Source organism: Triticum dicoccoides, chromosome 5A (genome assembly GCF_002162155.2).
Source record: "Triticum dicoccoides isolate Atlit2015 ecotype Zavitan chromosome 5A, WEW_v2.0, whole genome shotgun sequence".
NCBI classification, from domain to species: domain Eukaryota; kingdom Viridiplantae; phylum Streptophyta; class Magnoliopsida; order Poales; family Poaceae; genus Triticum; species Triticum dicoccoides.
The window spans coordinates 457,577,178-457,596,089 of NC_041388.1; the positions used below are offsets into that span (position 1 = coordinate 457,577,178).

General features: G+C 50.6%; 1 pseudogene; it reads right to left on the minus strand.

Annotated features, from left to right (window-relative positions):
• Positions 1 to 11,816: 11,816 nt before the first annotated feature.
• LOC119298656 overlaps positions 11,817 to 18,912 on the minus strand; it is a 96,718-nt pseudogene continuing 89,622 nt past the window's right edge.

Sequence of the window (18,912 nt, forward strand, 5' to 3'; positions counted from 1 at the left end):
CCTTCCCCACCACCTCCGCCATGGCCCCGAAAGCCGACAAGGGAAAGGGTGTGAAGTCGGCCGAGGCGCAGCGGCTCGCGGCGCTGCGGAAGGAGCGGGCGATCTTCACCACCAGGGTACTCCCAGCCGCTGCCTCGGAGTTGGCTTCAAACGGGTACCCGTTCTTCCCACTATTCTTCTATTGCGGGCTCTGCCCGCCCTTCTCGGAGTTCTTATGTGATATTATGAACACATATGGCTTCCGCCTCCTTGACTTCACCCCCAATGTTGTCCTGACCATGGCAGTTTTCGCACACTTGTGCGAAAACTTTGTCGGAGTCCACCCTAGTGTAGCCCTTTCCCGCCACTACTTCATACCTCGGGTAGAGAGAGGAGAGCCGCTTGCCGGAGGGATTGCCTGGGTCTCGAGAGTCGGCAAGAAAGAGGCGTACTTGGAGGGTGAGCTCCGCAGCAAGTGGGAGGAGTGGAGAGCGGAGTGGTGCTAGATCATTGAGGAGAATCCGCAGCCCTTCACCGCCGTGCGCCAAACTCCAATAGTGTGCGGCAATGACTGGAGCAACGTGGCCCCGGAAGACGAGAGGCTGAAGATCGCCATCACTAGGATTCTTCGCCTCAGGCTTGTCGGGCTCACCGTAGGTGCTGTCGGGGCAGATTTCCTCCGCCACTGCATTGCCCCCCTGCAGGAGAGGGGGAGGCCCGCCTGGGAATTCAAGAATTCAGCGGACATCATGAGGCTGCTGTCGGGCCTCAACTACAACTTCACCGTCTTGGAGCTGGACGCAATGCTCTTGGAGTTATTCAAACGCGACCCCCAGCACCCATTCACACTGCCGAGGGCGCGTAGTTCCTTTGTGCAATAACTCTTCGCTTGACCAGATCCGCGCCATGATGCCGTTGTGCGATTCACACGGCATCGTCCCAACTTGGCAAGAGCCTGCGGATGACGTTGTGCGAGCGCTCTTCGACACCTTGGAGGAAGTGCCGGTCCGCGCTGACGAGCAGAAGAGCCTCACCCGTGACACCACCAACGAGGAGCTGCAGCTCATCGCTACTAGGGCGGAAGAGGCTGCGGCCGCAGCTGCTGCGGGTGTGTTTGGGTTTACTGTGGAGGAGGCGGAGGCTGCAGAGGCGGCAAACCTTGCCGAACGCGCGAAGTTCATGGGCGAGGAGGAGCCTGCCGGTTCCGAAGCCGAGTCGAGCGAGGCCGGCGAGGAGGAGGCTGAGCCTTCAGAGAACTTGCCGGAGGCGGAGCCCCCGGCCCCACCAAGGAGGCGCCTTCGCAGGGCCGGGGACGCAGCGGGGCGGCAGCCGGCTCCACAACCACTGAGCCATGAGACGCGCTCTACCGTGGCAAGCAATGTTGCCGCGGGAGCGCCTCACGCAACAGCGGCAACTGGAGCGGGATCTTCCCGGGCCACCGCCACTGCCCCCGCCAAGCGGGCAAGGGATCCTACTCCTCCACCTCGCCGCACCGGAGGAGGGCCGGACTTCGATCTTTCCGCGCTCAGCTCCGACGAGGAGGAAGAAGAGTGAGTTTCTTTGGTGCTCTTATAATCCTTCAATCTTGCTGTTTATATCTTGTATCTGACTTGCTCCAATCTGGACTCCTTTCTTTTCAGAACACTGGCCCAGAGAGCGGCGAAGAGGGCCAAGGCCGCGGTGATCATCATCGAGGATGACCCCATCGTGTCGGCAGGAGGTGGGCCCGAGACCACCTTGACGGACCCGGCAATCACCCCCAGGAGCAGCCCCCAGCGCAGCCCCCAGCGTAAGTTCATAGTTTAGCCTTCTGCTGCCGGGCGCGCTTGAGTGCTTTTTCCTTTGTTGATATCTTGCTTGTTGACTTGTGCAGGAGCAGAGCAGCCTCATTAGGAGCGCCCGGAGGCCGATCCCGAAGTGCCACCTGCTTCGACTGCGCCGCCAAGGGAGGAGTCTCCGGCAAGGGAGCGCTCTCCGGCAAGGGGGGGGACTCTCCGGCAAGGGACGGCACTGCTGATCCTGCGGCGACCGAGGCCGCAACTGAAGATCTTGGCGCAGGTAATCCACTTGCCCAGAAACTGTCCCTTGGGTCCTGCTTCTTCCATTTTTCCTTTCTTGGATTTTTGATTGATTTTCCTCCCTTCTTCGTTCTTCAGACCCATCTTCGGCTGAGCCAATGGAGACAGAGGGCGCCGGCGAGGAAGGTGCCGGTGCTGATGAGACCGCCGGCGAGGAGGCCACCGAGGCTGCTGCTGCGGAAGCCAGCGAGGGGTCGGGCGATCGCACTGACGACCCTGAGGCCGCAGGAGCGCCGGGCGCTGCGCCGACCGCCGAACCCTCTGCCGCTACCGTGGAGTCGGGCTCCGAGGAGCCCCAGCCCGGCGCCTACTTGAAGGCCGGTGACAATATCTTCATCAAGCTACCCTGGGCGTCGAGCTCCAGGGCGCCGGTCGAGGGGGAGACTTTTGACGGGGAGGTGCTCGCCTCTGCTGGACTGTCATTGGTTGACGCGCCCGGCAGCAGCAGCGGTGAGCCTGAGGAGGAGCAGCTGCTGCGGAAGCTGCTGTCACTCTACCGCACCCGGCAAGCCAAGCTGGCTTCCCGGGAAGCGCTTGTCGCGAAGGCGGGAGTTGACATGGAAAAGCGCGCAGAGGGGCTCCGGGGCCAAAATCAGGAAGCTCTCTGGTCCCTGGCGCAGGAGCGGGAGCGAGTCGACGAGGAGCGCATGGCCTTTCTTCTCGAGAAGGCCGAGGCTGAGGAGGAACAAAGGCTGGCTGCCGAGAAGCAGTCCGCGCGAGAAGGTGAACTAGTGCAGCGGAAGGCCAACCTCGACAGCTACGAGGAAGAGCTCGCCGAGCGTGAGCGAGCACTTGGCAGGGCGCTCAAGGAGGCAAGGGACGCCGCGGCAACTGCACAGGCCGCCAAGAAAGAGCTAGAGGAGAAGGTGGCGTAGCTGGAGGCCGATATTGGGAAGAGTGGCGAGGAGCTTGCCGCGCTCAAGCGTGAGCGTGAGAAGGATGCTGCCGCCCACGGTGAGCTGCAAGGCCTTCTCGCTGAGAGGGGCAAGGAGCTCGGCGCCGCCAAGGATTCCAAAGCAGACCTGGAGCTGAAGCTGGCCACGCTGACGCAGACGCTGGAGGCCGCCAAGGAGCGGGAGAAGACCTTGTCGGAGAAGGTCAAGACTGACGCGGCGCTGCTGGAGAGCATTGCAGTTACCCAGAACTCGTTCAGGGACACAGTGGAGCACTGGACTGAGGGTCTGGTGAACACTGCCGCAGTCATCAACGAGGAGCTGGCGCAGCTGGGGATGGAGGACTTTGGGTATCCTTCCAACGAGAGTCTTCAACCCAGCGCCAAGCTCAGCCTGTTCTTCAAGGGCGTGGCGACGGCACTCCAGCGGCTCCGGGAGAGGATCCCGAAGCAGCTGGCTGACGAGTCGCGCAAAATCTGCGCCGGGGTTCTCCAGAAGGTGCTGATGAAGGTGGCCTTCCGCAACCCAGGCCTCAGCTTCACCAACGTCCTCAGGTCCTTGCCGCCTGGCGCCGATCTGGATGCACTCAAGGCCCTTGTCGCACCCATTGTGGACAAGGTGAGTGAGATCAAGAGAGTCGAGGGCGGACGCGTAGATTAGGCCGCCCATTCCTTCTTTTCCCTTGTCGCTGCTGATCATGTTATGAAAACAGTCTGTTAGAGCTGCGACAAGTTATCTTTGTAATATAACTTTATTTCTGTCTATCAATTGCTATGTTATTTCCTTTACTAGATTCCTTCCTTTGCATGTTATTACCCTACACTTCTAGGGAACTTGTCGGCGCAGGCACCCGAGCCGCGAGCGCTGAGTGCGGAACTTCAGCAGCCTGCTAGCGGCGCTGCTTCTGACAAGAAACCTTGTCGCGACTAGATGCAGCACCCTTAAGCTGTTGAGCGGACTCGAAACAAAGTAAGGGCGCAACTAGCCATGAGTTGGTTCCTCCACGCATAGGTTTTCCATACAAAGCAGGGTCGTTCGAGGAAGATAACTCAAAAATTTTAAAAAGTGATTGCTCAAACTTTGGCAACTTAGCTTTTCTGTCATTTGCTTCCCGGTAAGGCAAGTCTGGCCCATACCACAATCTTCTCCTCCCCCCCCCCCCGGCAAACTTGTGTGCGGGAGAACCTTCTTTTCCTTTTAAAAGAAAAAGAAAGAAGAGAAAATAATAGTATGGAGCTCTTCGGCTCGTTACTGCTTACCGGATGTAGGTGCTGCACAAAGTGTCAGATAATCGCATGCAAGAAAGGAACTAACGCATGAAATGGACAAGCTGTGCGGAGCACATGGGGTTTTACTTATGCACGGGATCTGCGCCCGGCTTTGTACAAAGGATTACATGCAACAGCGGCAAGACTTGTACAAAAGGTGGTTGCCGGAACGGGTTCCGGCACCCGCGCCTTATGGGAAAAACTTACGAAGATGTTCTATGTTCCAGGAGTTGCTCACCGGAATGCCATCTTCGGTCTCAAGGTGGACAGCGCCAGGCCTTGTGACTCGTCTCACCCGATAAGGGCCTTCCCACTTCGGCGTCAACTTGTTGGAATTCTTGGCGGACTGAACGCGCCGAAGAACAAGGTCGCCTTCCTTGAAGCTTCTGGCTTTAACTTTGCGGCTATGGTAGCGGCGCAAAGCTTGCTGGTATCGAGCAGCTCGTACAGCAGCCTGAAGACGATCTTCCTCAAGGAGTAGCGCGTCGTCTTGCCGCAGCTGTTCTTGCTCAAGCTCATCATAAGCGAGCACTCGAGGTGATCCGTATACGAGTTCCGTGGGGAGAACTGCCTCTGCTCCATAGACTAGAGCGAAAGGTGTCTGGCCAGTGGCTCGATTTGGCGTCGTTCTGATCGACCAAAGAACCACCAGCAGCTCCTTGATCCAGTTCCTTCCGCACCTGTGCAGCCTGTCGAAAGTTCTGGTCTTGAGCCCGCACAGCACTTCAGCATTTGCCCTCTCTGCTTGACCGTTGCTTCTTGGATGAGCAAAAGAAGCGAAGCAGACCTTGGCGCCAAGGTCTTGGATGTACTGCATGAAGGTGCGGCTCATGAATTGCGTGCCGTTGTCGGTGATGATCCTGTTAGGGATCCCGAAACGGCAAACAATCGACCTGAAGAACTTGACTGCTGACTGTGTTGTCACCTTCCTCACTGGCTGCACTTCCGGCCACTTTGTGAACTTGTCGATTGCGACGTACAAGTACTCAAAGCCCCCGACAGCTCGGGGGAAAGGGCCGAGGATATCGAGCCCCCAGACCGAAAATGGCCAGGATAAAGGGATTGTCTGGAGAGCTTGAGCTGGCTGGTGCATCTGTTAGGAGTGGAACTGGCACGCTTCACACTTGGTTACTTGTGCAGTTGCATCCTGGAGGGCTGTCGGCCAAAAGAAACCTTGCCGGAAAGCTTTGCCGGCAAGTGCTCTTGCGCCAATGTGGTGGCCACATATGCCTCCATGCATCTCCGCCAACAGCTTTTGTCCATCTTCCCGGCGAATACACTTCAATTTCACACTGTTGAGTCTTCTTCTGTACAGTATGCTATCGACAAACTGGTACATACTTGACTGCCGGGCTACTCTTTCCGCTTCTTCTTGCTCTTCGAGAAGTTCTCCTATCTGAAGGAAATGGACAATCTGCTGTGCTCATGCTGGAGCTTGTGGCTTGACAACAAGGACTAAAGGCGCATCTGCTGCTGTGGGAACATCCGCTTCCACGTCAAGGACTTGTGGTCCTGCCGGAGCTTGATGTTCCCCGGCAAGCTTGCCGGAGCAAAACTTGTCGGGAGCGTCTGCTTCAACGGAACAAACCATAAGGCTTGCCGGAGCAGACTGCCCCTCAGCATCTTTGGTGTTGATCTTGGGGACTTTCTTGGCGGCGGCTTCGGGGAGCTCTGCCAGAAAGTAGTCGCGGGAAACCAACTTCCTCTTCTTGCTTTGTCCAGTTGAGGGCGTTACGGATGGTTGAGTCAACTTAAGCACAAAGATCCCTGGTTCCACAGGTAACTTTAGTGCGGCGCACTTTGACAGGCCGTCAGCAATATCATTCTAAGCTCTTGGGATATGCTCCATTTGTAGGCCGTCAAAGTGCTCTTCTAGCTTCCTCACTTCATCGACATACGCTTGCATCAACGGACTCTGGTAGTTCTTGTTCACTTGTCAGACGACAAGCTGTGAGTCACCCCTGACAATGAGCTTCTTAATCCCAAGGTCTGCTGCGATTCTGAGACCGGTGAGTAATCCTTCATACTCTGCAGTATTATTGGTTGCTTGCTCTTTGGGAAAGTGCATCTGGACTACGTACTTGAGGTGCTCTCCGGTGGGTGCGACAAGCAGCACGCCTGCACCGGCACCTTGCAGCGAGAAGGCACCATCAAAGTACATCAGCCACTCTTTGCTTGCCTCTTTAACGGGGATGCTCGTTTCTAGAATTTTTTCATCTGGGGTTGGCGTCCACTCTGCTATGAACTCTGCCAATGCTCTGCTTTGGATAGTTGAGGTGCTCTCAAACTTGAGGCCAAAGCTTGACAGTTCCAGTGCCCGCTGGACAATCCTGCCCGTTGCTTCTGGATTTTGTAGTATCCTCTTCAGCGGAAAGCGAGTGACGACTGTGATCTCATGTGCTTGGAAGTAATGGCGCAGCTTTCTCGAGGCCATGAGGAGGCCGAAAAGCAACTTCTGCACACCAGAGTACCTTGATCTAGCTCCTTGCAGAAGAGAAATGACAAAGTAAACTGGGCGCTGCACCATTCTCCTTGGCATCTTATCATGTTCCTGCGCAAACCCATGTTTGTCGGGACCAGAGCTTGTCGACGAAGCCCCCTGCTTGTCGCAGGAATGGATCTGCCGTGGTTGCTGGCTCATCATCCGCCTCCCTCTCCGCCACTAAAGCAGCACTAACCACTTGATTGGTTGCCGCTATATACAGCAGCAACTTCTCTTGCGGCTTAGGTGCGACAAGCGTCGGAGTGGAGGACAGGTATCTCTTCAAGTCCTGCAGCGCAGCCTCCACTTTCGGAGTCCATTTCATTGGACCTGCCTTTTTCAAAATTTTGAAAAATGGCAAGGCGCGCTCGGCAGATCTAGAGATAAACCTGCTGAGAGCAGCCACGCAACCGGCAAGCCTTCGTACATCCTTGACGCGCTTTGGTGCTTCGATCTGCTCGATGGCTTTGATCTTGTCGGGATTGGCTTCAATTCCCCGCTGAGACACGAAGAACCCGAGAAGCTTGCCGGAAGGGACTCCAAACACGCACTTCTCGGGGTTAAGCTTGAGGTTGATCTTGCGCAGGTTTGCAAATGTTTCATCTAAATCTTGAATCAGGGTCGCCTTGTTCTTGCTCTTGACCACTATGTCATCCATGTAAGCTTCCACATTTCTGTGCATTTGCGGCTCAAAAGCATGGTGGACTACCCTTGCGAATGTTGAACTAGCATTCTTCAAACCGAAAGGCATCCGTACGAAGCAGTACGTGCCACACGGGGTGATAAATGCGGTTTTCTCTTCATCTTCTTCTGCCATGAAGATCTGATGGTATCCTGAGTATGCATCAAGAAATGAAAGCAAATCACATCCGGCTGTGGAGTCAATAATCTGGTCAATACGCGGCAAGGGAAATGGGTCTTTGGGACAAGCTTTATTAACATCAGTGAAGTCAATACAAAGTCTCCATTTCCCGTTAGCCTTGCGCACAACAACAGGATTGGCCAACCACGTGGGATGGAGTACTCCTCTGACAAGGCCTGCTGCTTCCAACTTCTTGATTTCTTCTGCGATGAATTCTTGGCGCTCTACTACCTGCTTCCTGACTCTATGCTTGACGGGCCGCGCATGGGGACAGACGGCAAGGTGGTGCTCAATCACTTTCCTGGGAACACCGGGGATATCAGACGGTTGCCACACAAATACGTCGACATTCGCCCGCAGGAAAGCAATGAGCGCGCTTTCCTATTTGGGGTCAAGAGTGGCGCTGATGGTAAATGTACCACCAGTGCCATCCTCCTTGGCGGACACCTTCTTGGTCTCAGGTGGAGCTGCCATTGCCTTCTTACACTTGCCGGTTGAGCTCGATGGTGCGTCCTCGACGGTAGCGCAGCACTCCGAAGAAGTGCGCTTGCCGGAGTGGGCATTAGAGCTCTTGCCGGACTTGGTCTTCTTCTTCCCCCCAGGAGCTTCAGCGGCAAGTGTCCTTCCTTCTGCTGCGGCTGCGGCTTCCCGGTAGATCTTGTCGGTACAGATAAGAGCATCCTTCTTGTCGCCAGGGACAGAGATGACACTTATTGGGCCTGGCATTTTCAGTACGTTGTACGCATAGTGAGAGGCTGCCATGAACTTGGCGAGTGCCGGTCGGCCAAGGATTCCATTGTAAGGCAATGGGAAGTCGGCAACGTTAAACGTGACCCTCTCGGTCCTGAAGTTCAGCTCGCTGCCAAATGTTACCGGCAACGTGATCTTTCCCTTTGGCTTGCTCCTTCCCGGGTTGATTCCTTGAAATGTGCCGGTTTCTTCGAGCTCGCTGTCAGGGATCTGAAGCTTCTGGAGCACCGCGGAGGAGATCAGGTTCAAGTCGGCCCCGCCGTCAACTAGCATTTTAGTGACCTTGAGGTTGCGGATTGTTGGTGAAACCAACATCGGCAAGCACCCGACCGCAGTTATGCGATCCGGGTGGTCCTCAATATCAAAGATGATAGGCGTGTCGGACCATTTCAGAGGCTTGCGTGACTCGATGGGTGGTTCTGCTGCATTAACTTCCCGCACCCACTGCTTGAGCTGGCGCTGCGAGGCATGCAGAGAAGCACCACCGTCAATGCACAGGACCTCTGTGGCTTTCTGGAACTCCTGCTCATCAGTCTCCTCATCATCCATATCTTCGTCTTCATTATCATCTTCATCCTTATCGCGACCACGGGGAGGTCTGTCTCCTTGCCGCTGCTTGGCTTTGCCGCGGCGTCCTCCTCGGCCGGGACGTTTCTTGCCGGATCCACCAGCTCCTTCCTGGGCCTTCTCTTTGTCGCACCGCTCATATTCAGCTTTCTGTTGCTCAACAAGCTGCTCGACTCTCTTACAGTTCTGAAGATCATGGCCCTTGGTGCGGTGAATCTTGCAATACTGCTTGTTGGTGCCGTCCTGCTTGTCGGTGACCGCCACCTCCGCGGCAACCTCCTTGCCGGAGTCACCAGCTTTGGCTTCCTTGGCGCTACCACCGTTGCCGGACTGCTCAACAACTAGCACTTCTTTGCCTTTCCTCCTTCTGTTGTTCCGCCGCCGGTTTTTCCTTGTCGGGGCAGCATCTTTGCTGTCAGATCCCCCCGCTCCTTTATTTTCTCCGGGGAGTCTCCTCCCTTCCTCAGCACGCGCACACTTGTCGGCCAGTGCATATAGCTCACTGACGTCCCTGATCTTGCACATCGCCATTTCCTCCCGCATCATGTGGTTCCGCACGTTCTGATGGAACGCGCTGATCACCGCGGCAGGGTGGACGTCTGGGATGTGGTGCTGCACACTACTGAATCTCTGAATGTACTTGCGCAGGGGCTCTCCTTCCTTCTGGGCGAGCAGATGAAGATCACTCTCCTGGCCATGAGGCTTGTGTCCGCTGGTAAAGGCACCGACAAACTGATGGCACAGATCAGCCCAAGAGGATATGGAGTTGTCCGGCAAGTGCATGAGCCAGGATCTGACGTTGGGATTGAGCACCAGCGGGAAGTAGTTGGCAAGGATCTTGTCATCTCGTCCCCCGGCAGCTTGCACCGCAATGGTGTAGATGCTGAGGAACTCTGACGGATGCGTCTTGCCGTCGTACTTCTCCGGTACGTCTGGCTTGAAGTTCGTTGTACTGGGCCACTGGACTTGCCGCAGCTCACGAGTGAACGCAGGACAACCTACCGCGTACGGCAGATCGCCTGGTTCCCCTGGCGCATGCATGTGAACAGAGGGCCCAACGCGCTTGTCGGATTGACGTTGCGCTTCTCTTCGGTGCTCGATGCGGGTTCGAGCGTCTTCTTGTTGTCGATCATGAAGAACTTGGCGCTGATCGTGACGAGCTCGTGGATCTGACGATGCAGTGGAGTCGCTGTCGAGGTGGATCCGGCGAGTCGGCGATCTTGGCCTTCGGGGCGGTGATTGCATGGTAGTCGCACCTCCGACCGTTTCGTCGCCACCGGCTCGCGTCCGGCAACCTTGTCGCGGCGGCGACGCGCTCGACTGCCGTGGAGTGTCGCCGTTGGCGTAGCCGATGAGACTTTGAATGGTGGCCCTCCATTCGTCGATCTTGTTTGACGTCGAAGGGTAATCTAGGAGAAGTTGAGCTCGCGCCAAAGCTTCTGCTGGAGTGGTGGGTGGCAGTGGCGGACGGCGCGAGGAGCGGGACGTGCTCGAACTTCTAACTATGTTAGAAGGAGCAGTATCCCGTCCAGGCGACCATGCCCCGCTCGTGCCAGCACGTTGGCGTGCATGCTGGTCTTGAGCGCGCCGAGATCCACCAGCTTGGTCTTGGGCTATCATGCGTATGGCACTGCTAGTGCCATGACGCCGTTGATCTTGCGCCTCCTGAGAGTGGCGTGGAACATGTATAGTCGCCGAGGTTTGTGCAGCCTTGTTCTTGGACCTGGCTGCATCATGAGCTTCCTCGTCGACGTCCTTTCTTCCGCCGGCGTCCATCCCACCACTCGTTTGCTCCAACGGTGGCGGAAGTGACATGGATGGAGCGGCTGCCGCCGAAGTCTTCTTCTTCGGTGGCATGTTGATGAAGGGAATAAAGATCTAGCTCGTGTGAACGCTGGATCTGGTTCACACAATCTCAACACCCCCTACCTGGCGCGCCAAAGATGTCGGGGAAACTGATCCACGAACACCTATGGGGCTGGCGGACCGGGCCCCTTTCGGTTCGGCGGGGGGCGGAGGTCGCACGAAGAGCAGATCGAGGCGAGGCACACGAGCAGTTTACCCAGCTTCGGAGCTCTCCAGAGAGATAACACTCCTACTGCTGCTTGTCTGGTTGTATTATCTGGTGTTCTTGCTCTCGAGCGAGAGAGTGTGATGTTTTCTGGGCTACGAATGAATCGAAGCAAACTGTCCGAACCCCCTCTATGTTGCGCATGGGCCTCCTTTTATATGCTAAAGGGGTCACCGACAGGTGGCAACGCAGAGGAGGGTAAAAACGTAAAAAGTGAGGTAGTTGATACAGTTGCTTGTACAGTGCACCCTACCTAACTCTGACGGCAGGGGACAAGGGCATTAAATGCTCGTCTGAGTCGCCCGAACAGTGCAGAAAAGGACCGTTAGGGGCGCCACCATTCGCCACGATGGAGATCTTGTGAGCTTCACATGCCACTGCGCACAGCTGGCTGCACAGCCTCCCGCCACGCGCGCCCGGAGAGGCCCCAAGAGCGACACGTTGGTGGAAGCGCTGGAGTGTGGGCGCAGAGTGGCCGCCTGCCGCGGCAAGCGCCTTGCCGCTGTTGTTATCTCGCCGGGTTCAGAAGCTCATCGCTCAACGGGCCTCGGGGTACCTGATTTAGTCTTCCCGGCAAGCTCCTCTTGCCGAGGCCTTGTTGCCTTGCCGGAGCGCGTGGCGCGTCGCGGCAAGTTCCTTGGAGCGCCTTGGTTGGCCTTCCCGGCAAGCTCCTCTTGCCGGGGTCTTGTCTCCTTAGCTTAAATACTTTGTTCTTGGATGGCTCCAAGGGAACCTTGGGGGATCTTGGCGTTCGCCCGGCAAGCCTTTGCCGCGGGGTGCTGCAACTGCCCGTGCACAAGTTCGGGGTACTAGGGTACCCCTATTCTAGTACACCGACAAGCGTAGCTTGCATGACCCTGATGTATGTCGTCTTTTCTGTGCATACGTTGCTGGTCCCCCCATGCCTCAGGTGTATCTTTTGTCTTCCCATACACGCCCAAGAAGCCAAGCAGGGTCACACAAAGATTCTATGTCACATGCATCACGTCGATTTCGGAGTGGACCTCTAGGTCTTTCCAATAGGGCATGTCCCAAAATATAGATTTCTTCTTCCACATGGGTGCCACTACAAGAAATATGTCAACTTGTGACCGGCACTATTGGTCGCTGAATGGTCACTGTTTTCAATTTCTGACCTTTTTGTGACCAAAAACATAAGGTCAAAAGCTGGCGGTCATAGACTGACTATAGCAACCTTTCTTCTGGAATGGTCGTAGACGTTTATGACCAAAACACATCTACTGTGGCGTTTTGGTCACTAGCAACCTCCCCAGACCATGTAGGCATCCAATGTGGCAATCTGATGTGGCACAAGATTCAGCCCGGTCCAATTCGATTTTCTACATGGGCCTAGCCCAACAATTCGGCCATTTCAATGTATTTTTTTCTGTGATTTTATTAGCTACATGGGTCTGGCCCAACAATTCAGCCTTTGATTTCTTTGCATGGCCCTTTTAACAGCAGGTTTTCTTTTGATCTTTGTTTGGGCCATTATATTTTAGAGCTGGTCCCATCAATCAAATGGGTGCCACTTGTCATCATCTCACACATTGGGCCCACTTGACAGAAATTTCAAAATTGCTCAAATTACTTTCATAAATGGGTCCCACAAGTCAGGTATCCATTCCACAAACCAGATTCAATGCCAATATATTTTCCAGTACAGAAATGCATTTCAAGTAAACAATATTATTCTAAGAATATGTACATAACTCCCAGCATTTGAATAACAATTAGCAAGGACATATACATCAAATTCTCAGCAAAATCAGGAGTACATCCAAATTCCAAGGGCAACATTACAACAAAGTCCTGCATCTCCCTAGGAGCAGGAGGGATAAGAGAGCATGCATGCATGCCTAGATCTTCCATGCCTTGCTTCTTCCAACTTCGCCCCAGAGCTCATGTCAAAACATGAATGAGGCAATCATCTGCATGTTATAAAACAAAATGGTTATGAACAAAATGTATGAACTGAAAGGAGAAAGCTATTTTGTATTTGAGAAACTGAAAAATGCATGAACAATTTTTCAGTAGATAACTGAAATTTTGTGCATGCATTTAGACAGGAAAACAAGGGCTTGTAGTATACACATTAATTAGAATAGGTTCGCAAGACACAAATATAAGCTAGAATTGACAAGTACGCATTAATTTTAACATAGCATCACTAGCTCTCTTGTTGTTTGCATATTAAACCATATTGGAAAATGCTCAGGAGTGGGATTTTTGTTGGAAGGGACTTACGGTGGCCACCGACTTGTTCTTGGGGTTCTTCTGCTTGAACTTCACGCGGAACTCGCCCCTGACAATAACCAACCAACAAACAACAAGTTCAGAACAACAACCACTCGGAAACCACCGGGAAACAGGAAGGTGGTAAACATAAGGGCAGGTGAAACTAATAATTAACATCACAGGAGAGAAAACATAGATTGACTATATAAGAACAGTATATTCCTTAGCAAAAGATGCCGCTAGGACCTATACAGATTGACTGAACAGTATATTCCAACGCAAACACATGACAACAAAATCCTCTTCAATTTAACATGAGATATATAATACGTAAGTCACATCTAGCAACCTGTCTAGACTCTGGACATTATTACGTAGAGCATCCTCTTCAAATTCCAATCTTTCTCTTCTTCACATATACTCTTTACAACATAATAGACAAGCCAAGAAAAATCTTCTAACTTGGTGGTAACAAGTGTACATATTTCAACTTTGAATGCCTTCAGATTAATTAGCAACTACCCAGACGCAAGGAGAGGAGGAGAGCATACCTCGGTTGCCGTCAACAGCCCAGCTGAGTCCTCTGTTCTACAAATCTGCAGCTTGTCGCCGAGCTCCACTAGTCAGCCATGGCACTTAGGAACCAGCTTCTGCTTCTGCCCCAGGCTGCAACAAACGCACACACAATGATACAGTTATATCACCACCAAATGCGCCACATCAAATTGAAACAAGATCAAATCAAAAGAGTCACAAAAGTTCAAGAAAATGGTATAAAATCTGCCATCTTCATGCAAAACTTCAGTCACTCCCACCCACCATAAATTGCAATCTTACCCTCCAATTTAACAAGACATATAGTCAGTCATGTAAGCAACTTGTCTAGACTGTGGAAAGTTTGAAATTCAATTTATTTTTCTTTCCCCTATCTACACAAGAAACACTCGGTGGCTGTCAGGTATCAAAAACAATTCAACTGGTGAGTTTCTTTTAGATTTCTCAATCGAGGTGATAACAAGTCAGTCATGGGTACACTCAACAGCCATAGACCGACGTTTCAAAGTAGTACACACGACAAAAATCTAAATAGCATTGACACAAGCAATTTTGCTTTCCCCTTGTAAGATACTACAGAGATTACAATAGTTCACTTAATCACAAAGCATAGCTATGTAATTGATATGCAAAAGAAGACACATCTCCCATGTTTAGCAATCAGGATCAACCACGAAGCTTTCACTACTCCTACATCAGTAAGCTTTTACTACTCATGTTGCTAGTGTTCTAAACCAACAGAGAAATGCTATAGGAGTAGAAAAGGGAACTAGGTAGGAGAGGGAGCTGCTCACCGGAGAGCTTGTGGTCACCGCCATACACAGCTGCCGTCATGCCAGTCACCTCAAGAAGCACCGCTGCGCCGGAGACGCCACCAGACATGTGCAAGAGCAGAGCACCTGCTGCATCCAAATCCAAATCGAACAGGAATAAAAATTTAGGAATGGTTGCAACCATGCTTTTCAAGGCACACAACAGAAAAAATCACAAAGAATGAGATGATGCCTTTCCTGATCTGCTTCCCATACTTGGATCCAATGTTGGCCGTGTTCCGTGTTAAGGAGCTCAAGTTTAATGTGTAGCCACAGTATCCACAGCTACCAGTAAGAAACAAACAGCACACATCATCAAACTGGACATAGATGTTTTATATACAAACTTGAAGCTACAGTCCTACTTTATGAATAGTTTGACCGGACTATGCGTGTCAAATGAAATATAACAAGTTTATGAATAGTTTGACAAAAGACAGAAGCGGAAGGCACCCACACCTAGAACAATTGTCCTGACTTTTGGTGCAAGCAATTAGTTGTCAGCAGGAGCCATGAGCCCCTAATGAATGATATAGAGATCTCGCTAGTAGGCAGAAATGAAGCATGGAAACTAGAGTAGCATATTTCAACCTCCTACACCTAGAAATGGCAGGGAAGCTCCCAATCCAGCACAAGGCGCGGCAGAGGACATGCACATGACCGCCGTCATCGTGGCAAATCAGGACGAGGCAGGCCGTAGAGGGCGGCGGCCAGACCCAGCGGTCGCTGCGCGCGCTCGATATGCAGTGTAGTCCTGGGGCCTACTACTCGTAAGCAAGGAGCAACACAGCAGCATATAGCAGGCACAGATCTGGCGCAGATGGACGGATGGATGGAGAAGGAGCTGACCTCTCAGCGGAGCGTGTGGTCGAAGGAGCAGCGGGCGAGGTCCGGGGCGACGGCGAAAGGGCCGGAGACGGAGGCTGGCCGCGCTGGGGATGCCATAAAATTTGATGCTCCGCGATCTGATGGTGGTGGCGGCGCTTGGCGCATGACGATGAGAGGGTGGTGGTGTCGATCTGGATCGGGCAGACGTCGGCGGCGCGAGGAGGCATGGATCCAGCTCATCGATGGCGCGGATCCAGAAGGCCCGTTGTGGCCATGGCGGGGGACATGACCCACTTGAGGACAGGGAGGCATGGGGATTCGGGCTCCTCGCTGTCGACGACCATGGAGTGGGGGCGCCGGCGGCTAGGGTTTGGCGAGCGGGTGCAGGTGCAGGAGAGAAGGGGTGGAACGGTGGGGAGTGGGGGATGCGTGGGTGAGGGGGTGAGAGGGCTACGTGGGTGAGAGGGTGAGGGGATGAGGTCCGCCGTTGGATCCGGGAGCATCCGACGGTGTCTGATGCATGATGCGCGTGATATGCCTATGGACCAATCAGAACGCAACAAACAATTCAAAGACTTTGTGACCTTTTAAATAGGTCACGGAAAAATCATTTTCCATTTTTCAGTACTCAAAATGAGTTTTTTTGTAAAAGACCTACCAAATATTTGTTCAAGTGATATCATACTCTACAAAAGTTTACATCTTGGAATGGTAAACAGAATCGACAAAGGGATTTTTTATTTTCTTTGCGAAAAAGAACCATTTTCCATTTTCCGAGTGCCCAAAAGGAGTTTTTTGTAAAGGACCTACCAAATATTTGTTGCAAAATTGGACCAAATCATTTTTCCAAAATACTAGGCCATATTTAATGCACAATTGACCAAATGGTTGGGTGTAAAAAGTTTTGATCCAACTCTCATCAAAAAGACAAATTTCCGCTGATTCAGCTAGAAGCGGGTCAAATTTGAACTGTAGCCGCCTTGTAGTTTGCTCCTTATTTTTTCCAAAAATCATTTCTAGGTACATAAGTATCTATTTAATCATATAAACACCAAATAAAAATCCGAGATTCAACCACTAGCTAAGAACGGTCATTCCCGCCGTTTTGACCGCATTTTGAAATGGGCATAAAAAATTCAAAAAAAATCAAAAAATTGAGAAACCTTCGCATTGTGTCATCATATGTGGCCAAGTTCCCAGGAAAAATAACAAACTTGTAATACGGCAATTATTTTAAAAAAGTGTTCTCAGAAACGAGCTATGACGTGTGCAGATCAATGGCTTTCAAGCCAAATGATCAATCTTATGGCCACGTTCATGGCATAGTTTCTTCAAATGATCTCATATTGTGCACAATGGTGCATATTGGAATGGCAAACAATGTTGCCTAAGGAAGTTTTCTTTTTCTTTGGACGAAAAAACCATTTTCCATTTTCCGAGTGCCTGAAAGGAGGTTTTTTTGTTAAGGACCTACCAAATAATTGTTGCAAAATTGGACCAAATCATTTTTCTAAAATACTAGGCCATATTTAATGCACAATTGACCAAATGGTTGGGTGTAAAAAGTTTTGATCCACCTCTTGTGAAAAAGACAAATTTCCGCCGATTCAGGTGGAAACGGGTTAAATTTGAACTGCAGCTGCCTCATAGTTTGCTATTTATTTTTTCCAAAAATAATTTCTAGGTACATAAGTATCTATTTAATCAGAGAAACACCAAAAAAAATCCAAGATTCAACCACTAGCTAGGAACGATCATTCCCGCCGTTTTGACCGCATTTTGAATCGGGCATAAAAAATTCAAAAAAATTCAAAAAATTGGGAAACCTTCGCATTGTGTCATTATATGTGGCCAAGTTCCTAGGAAAAATAACAAACTTGTAATATGGCAATTATTTTAAAAAAGTGTTCTCAGAAACAAGCTATCACGTGTGGAGATCAATAGCTTTCAAGCCAAATGATCAATCTTGTGGCCACATCCATGGCATAGTTTGTTCAAATGATCTCATATTGTGCACAAGGGTGAATATTGGAATGGCAAACAATGTTGCCTAAGGAATTTTTCATTTTCTTTGGATGAAAAAACCATTTTCCATTTTTTGAGTGCCCAAAAGGAGGTTTTTTTGTGAAGGACCTCCCAAATAATTGTTGCAAAATTGGACCAAATCATTTTTCTAAAATACTAGGCCATATTTAATGCACAATTGACCAAATGGTTGGGTGTAAAAAGTTTTTGATCCACTCTCATGAAAAAGACAAATTTCCGCCGATTCAGTTGGAAACGGGTCAAATTTGAAGTGTAGCTGCCTTGTAGTTTGCTCTTTATTTTTTCCAAAAATCATTTCAGGTACATAAGTATCAATTTAATCATAGAAACACCAAAAAAATTCCAAGATTCAACCACTAGTTAGGAACGGTCATTCCCACCGTTTTGACCGCATTTTGATACGGGCATAAAAACATAAAAATAAAATCAAAAAATTGGGAAACCTTCGCATTGTTTCATTATATGTGGCCAAGTTCTTAGGAAAAATAACAAACTTTTAATACGACAATTATTTTAAAAAAGTGTTCTCAGAAACGAGCTATCATGTGTGGAGGTCAATGGCATTCAAGCCAAATGATCAATCTTATGGCCACATCCATGGCATAGTTTGTTCAAATGATCTCATATTGTGCACAAGGGTGCATATTGGAATGGCAAATAGTTTTGCCTAAGGAAGTTTTCATTTTCTTTGGATGAAAAAACCATTTTCCATTTTTCGAGTGCCCAAAAGGAGGTTTTTTTGTGAAGGACCTACCAAATAATTGTTGCAAAATTGGACCAAATCATTTTTCTAAAATACTAGGACATATTTAATGCACAATTGACCAAATGGTTGGGTGTAAAAAGTTTTGATCCACTCTCATGAAAAAGACAAATTTCTGCTGATTTAGTTGGAAGCGGGTCAAATTTGAACTGTAGCTGCCTTGTAGTTTGCTCTTTATTTTTTCCAAAAATCATTTCTAGGTACATAAGTATCTATTTAATCATAGAAACACCAAAAAAATTCCAAGATTCAACCACTTGCTAAGAACGGTCATTCCCGCCGTTTTGACCGCATTTTGAAACGGGCATAAAAAATTCAAAAAAAATCAAAAAATTGGGAAACCTTCGCATTGTTTCATTATATGTGGCCAAGTTCCTAGGAAAAATAACAAACTTTTAATACGGCAATTATTTTAAAAAAGTGTTCTCAAAAACGAGCTATCACGTGTGGAGATCAATGGCTTTCAAGCCAAATGATCAATCTTATGGCCGCATTCATGGCATGGTTTGTTCAAATGATCTCATATTGTGCAAAAGGGTGCATATTGGAATGGCTGACAATGTTGCCTAAGGAAGTTTTCATTTTTCTTTGGACGAAAAAACCATTTTTCATTTTTCGAGTGCCCAAAAGGAGGTTTTTTGTGAAGGACCTCCCAAATAATTGTTGCAAAATTGGACCAAATCAATTTTTTAAAATATTAGGACATATTTAATGCACAAT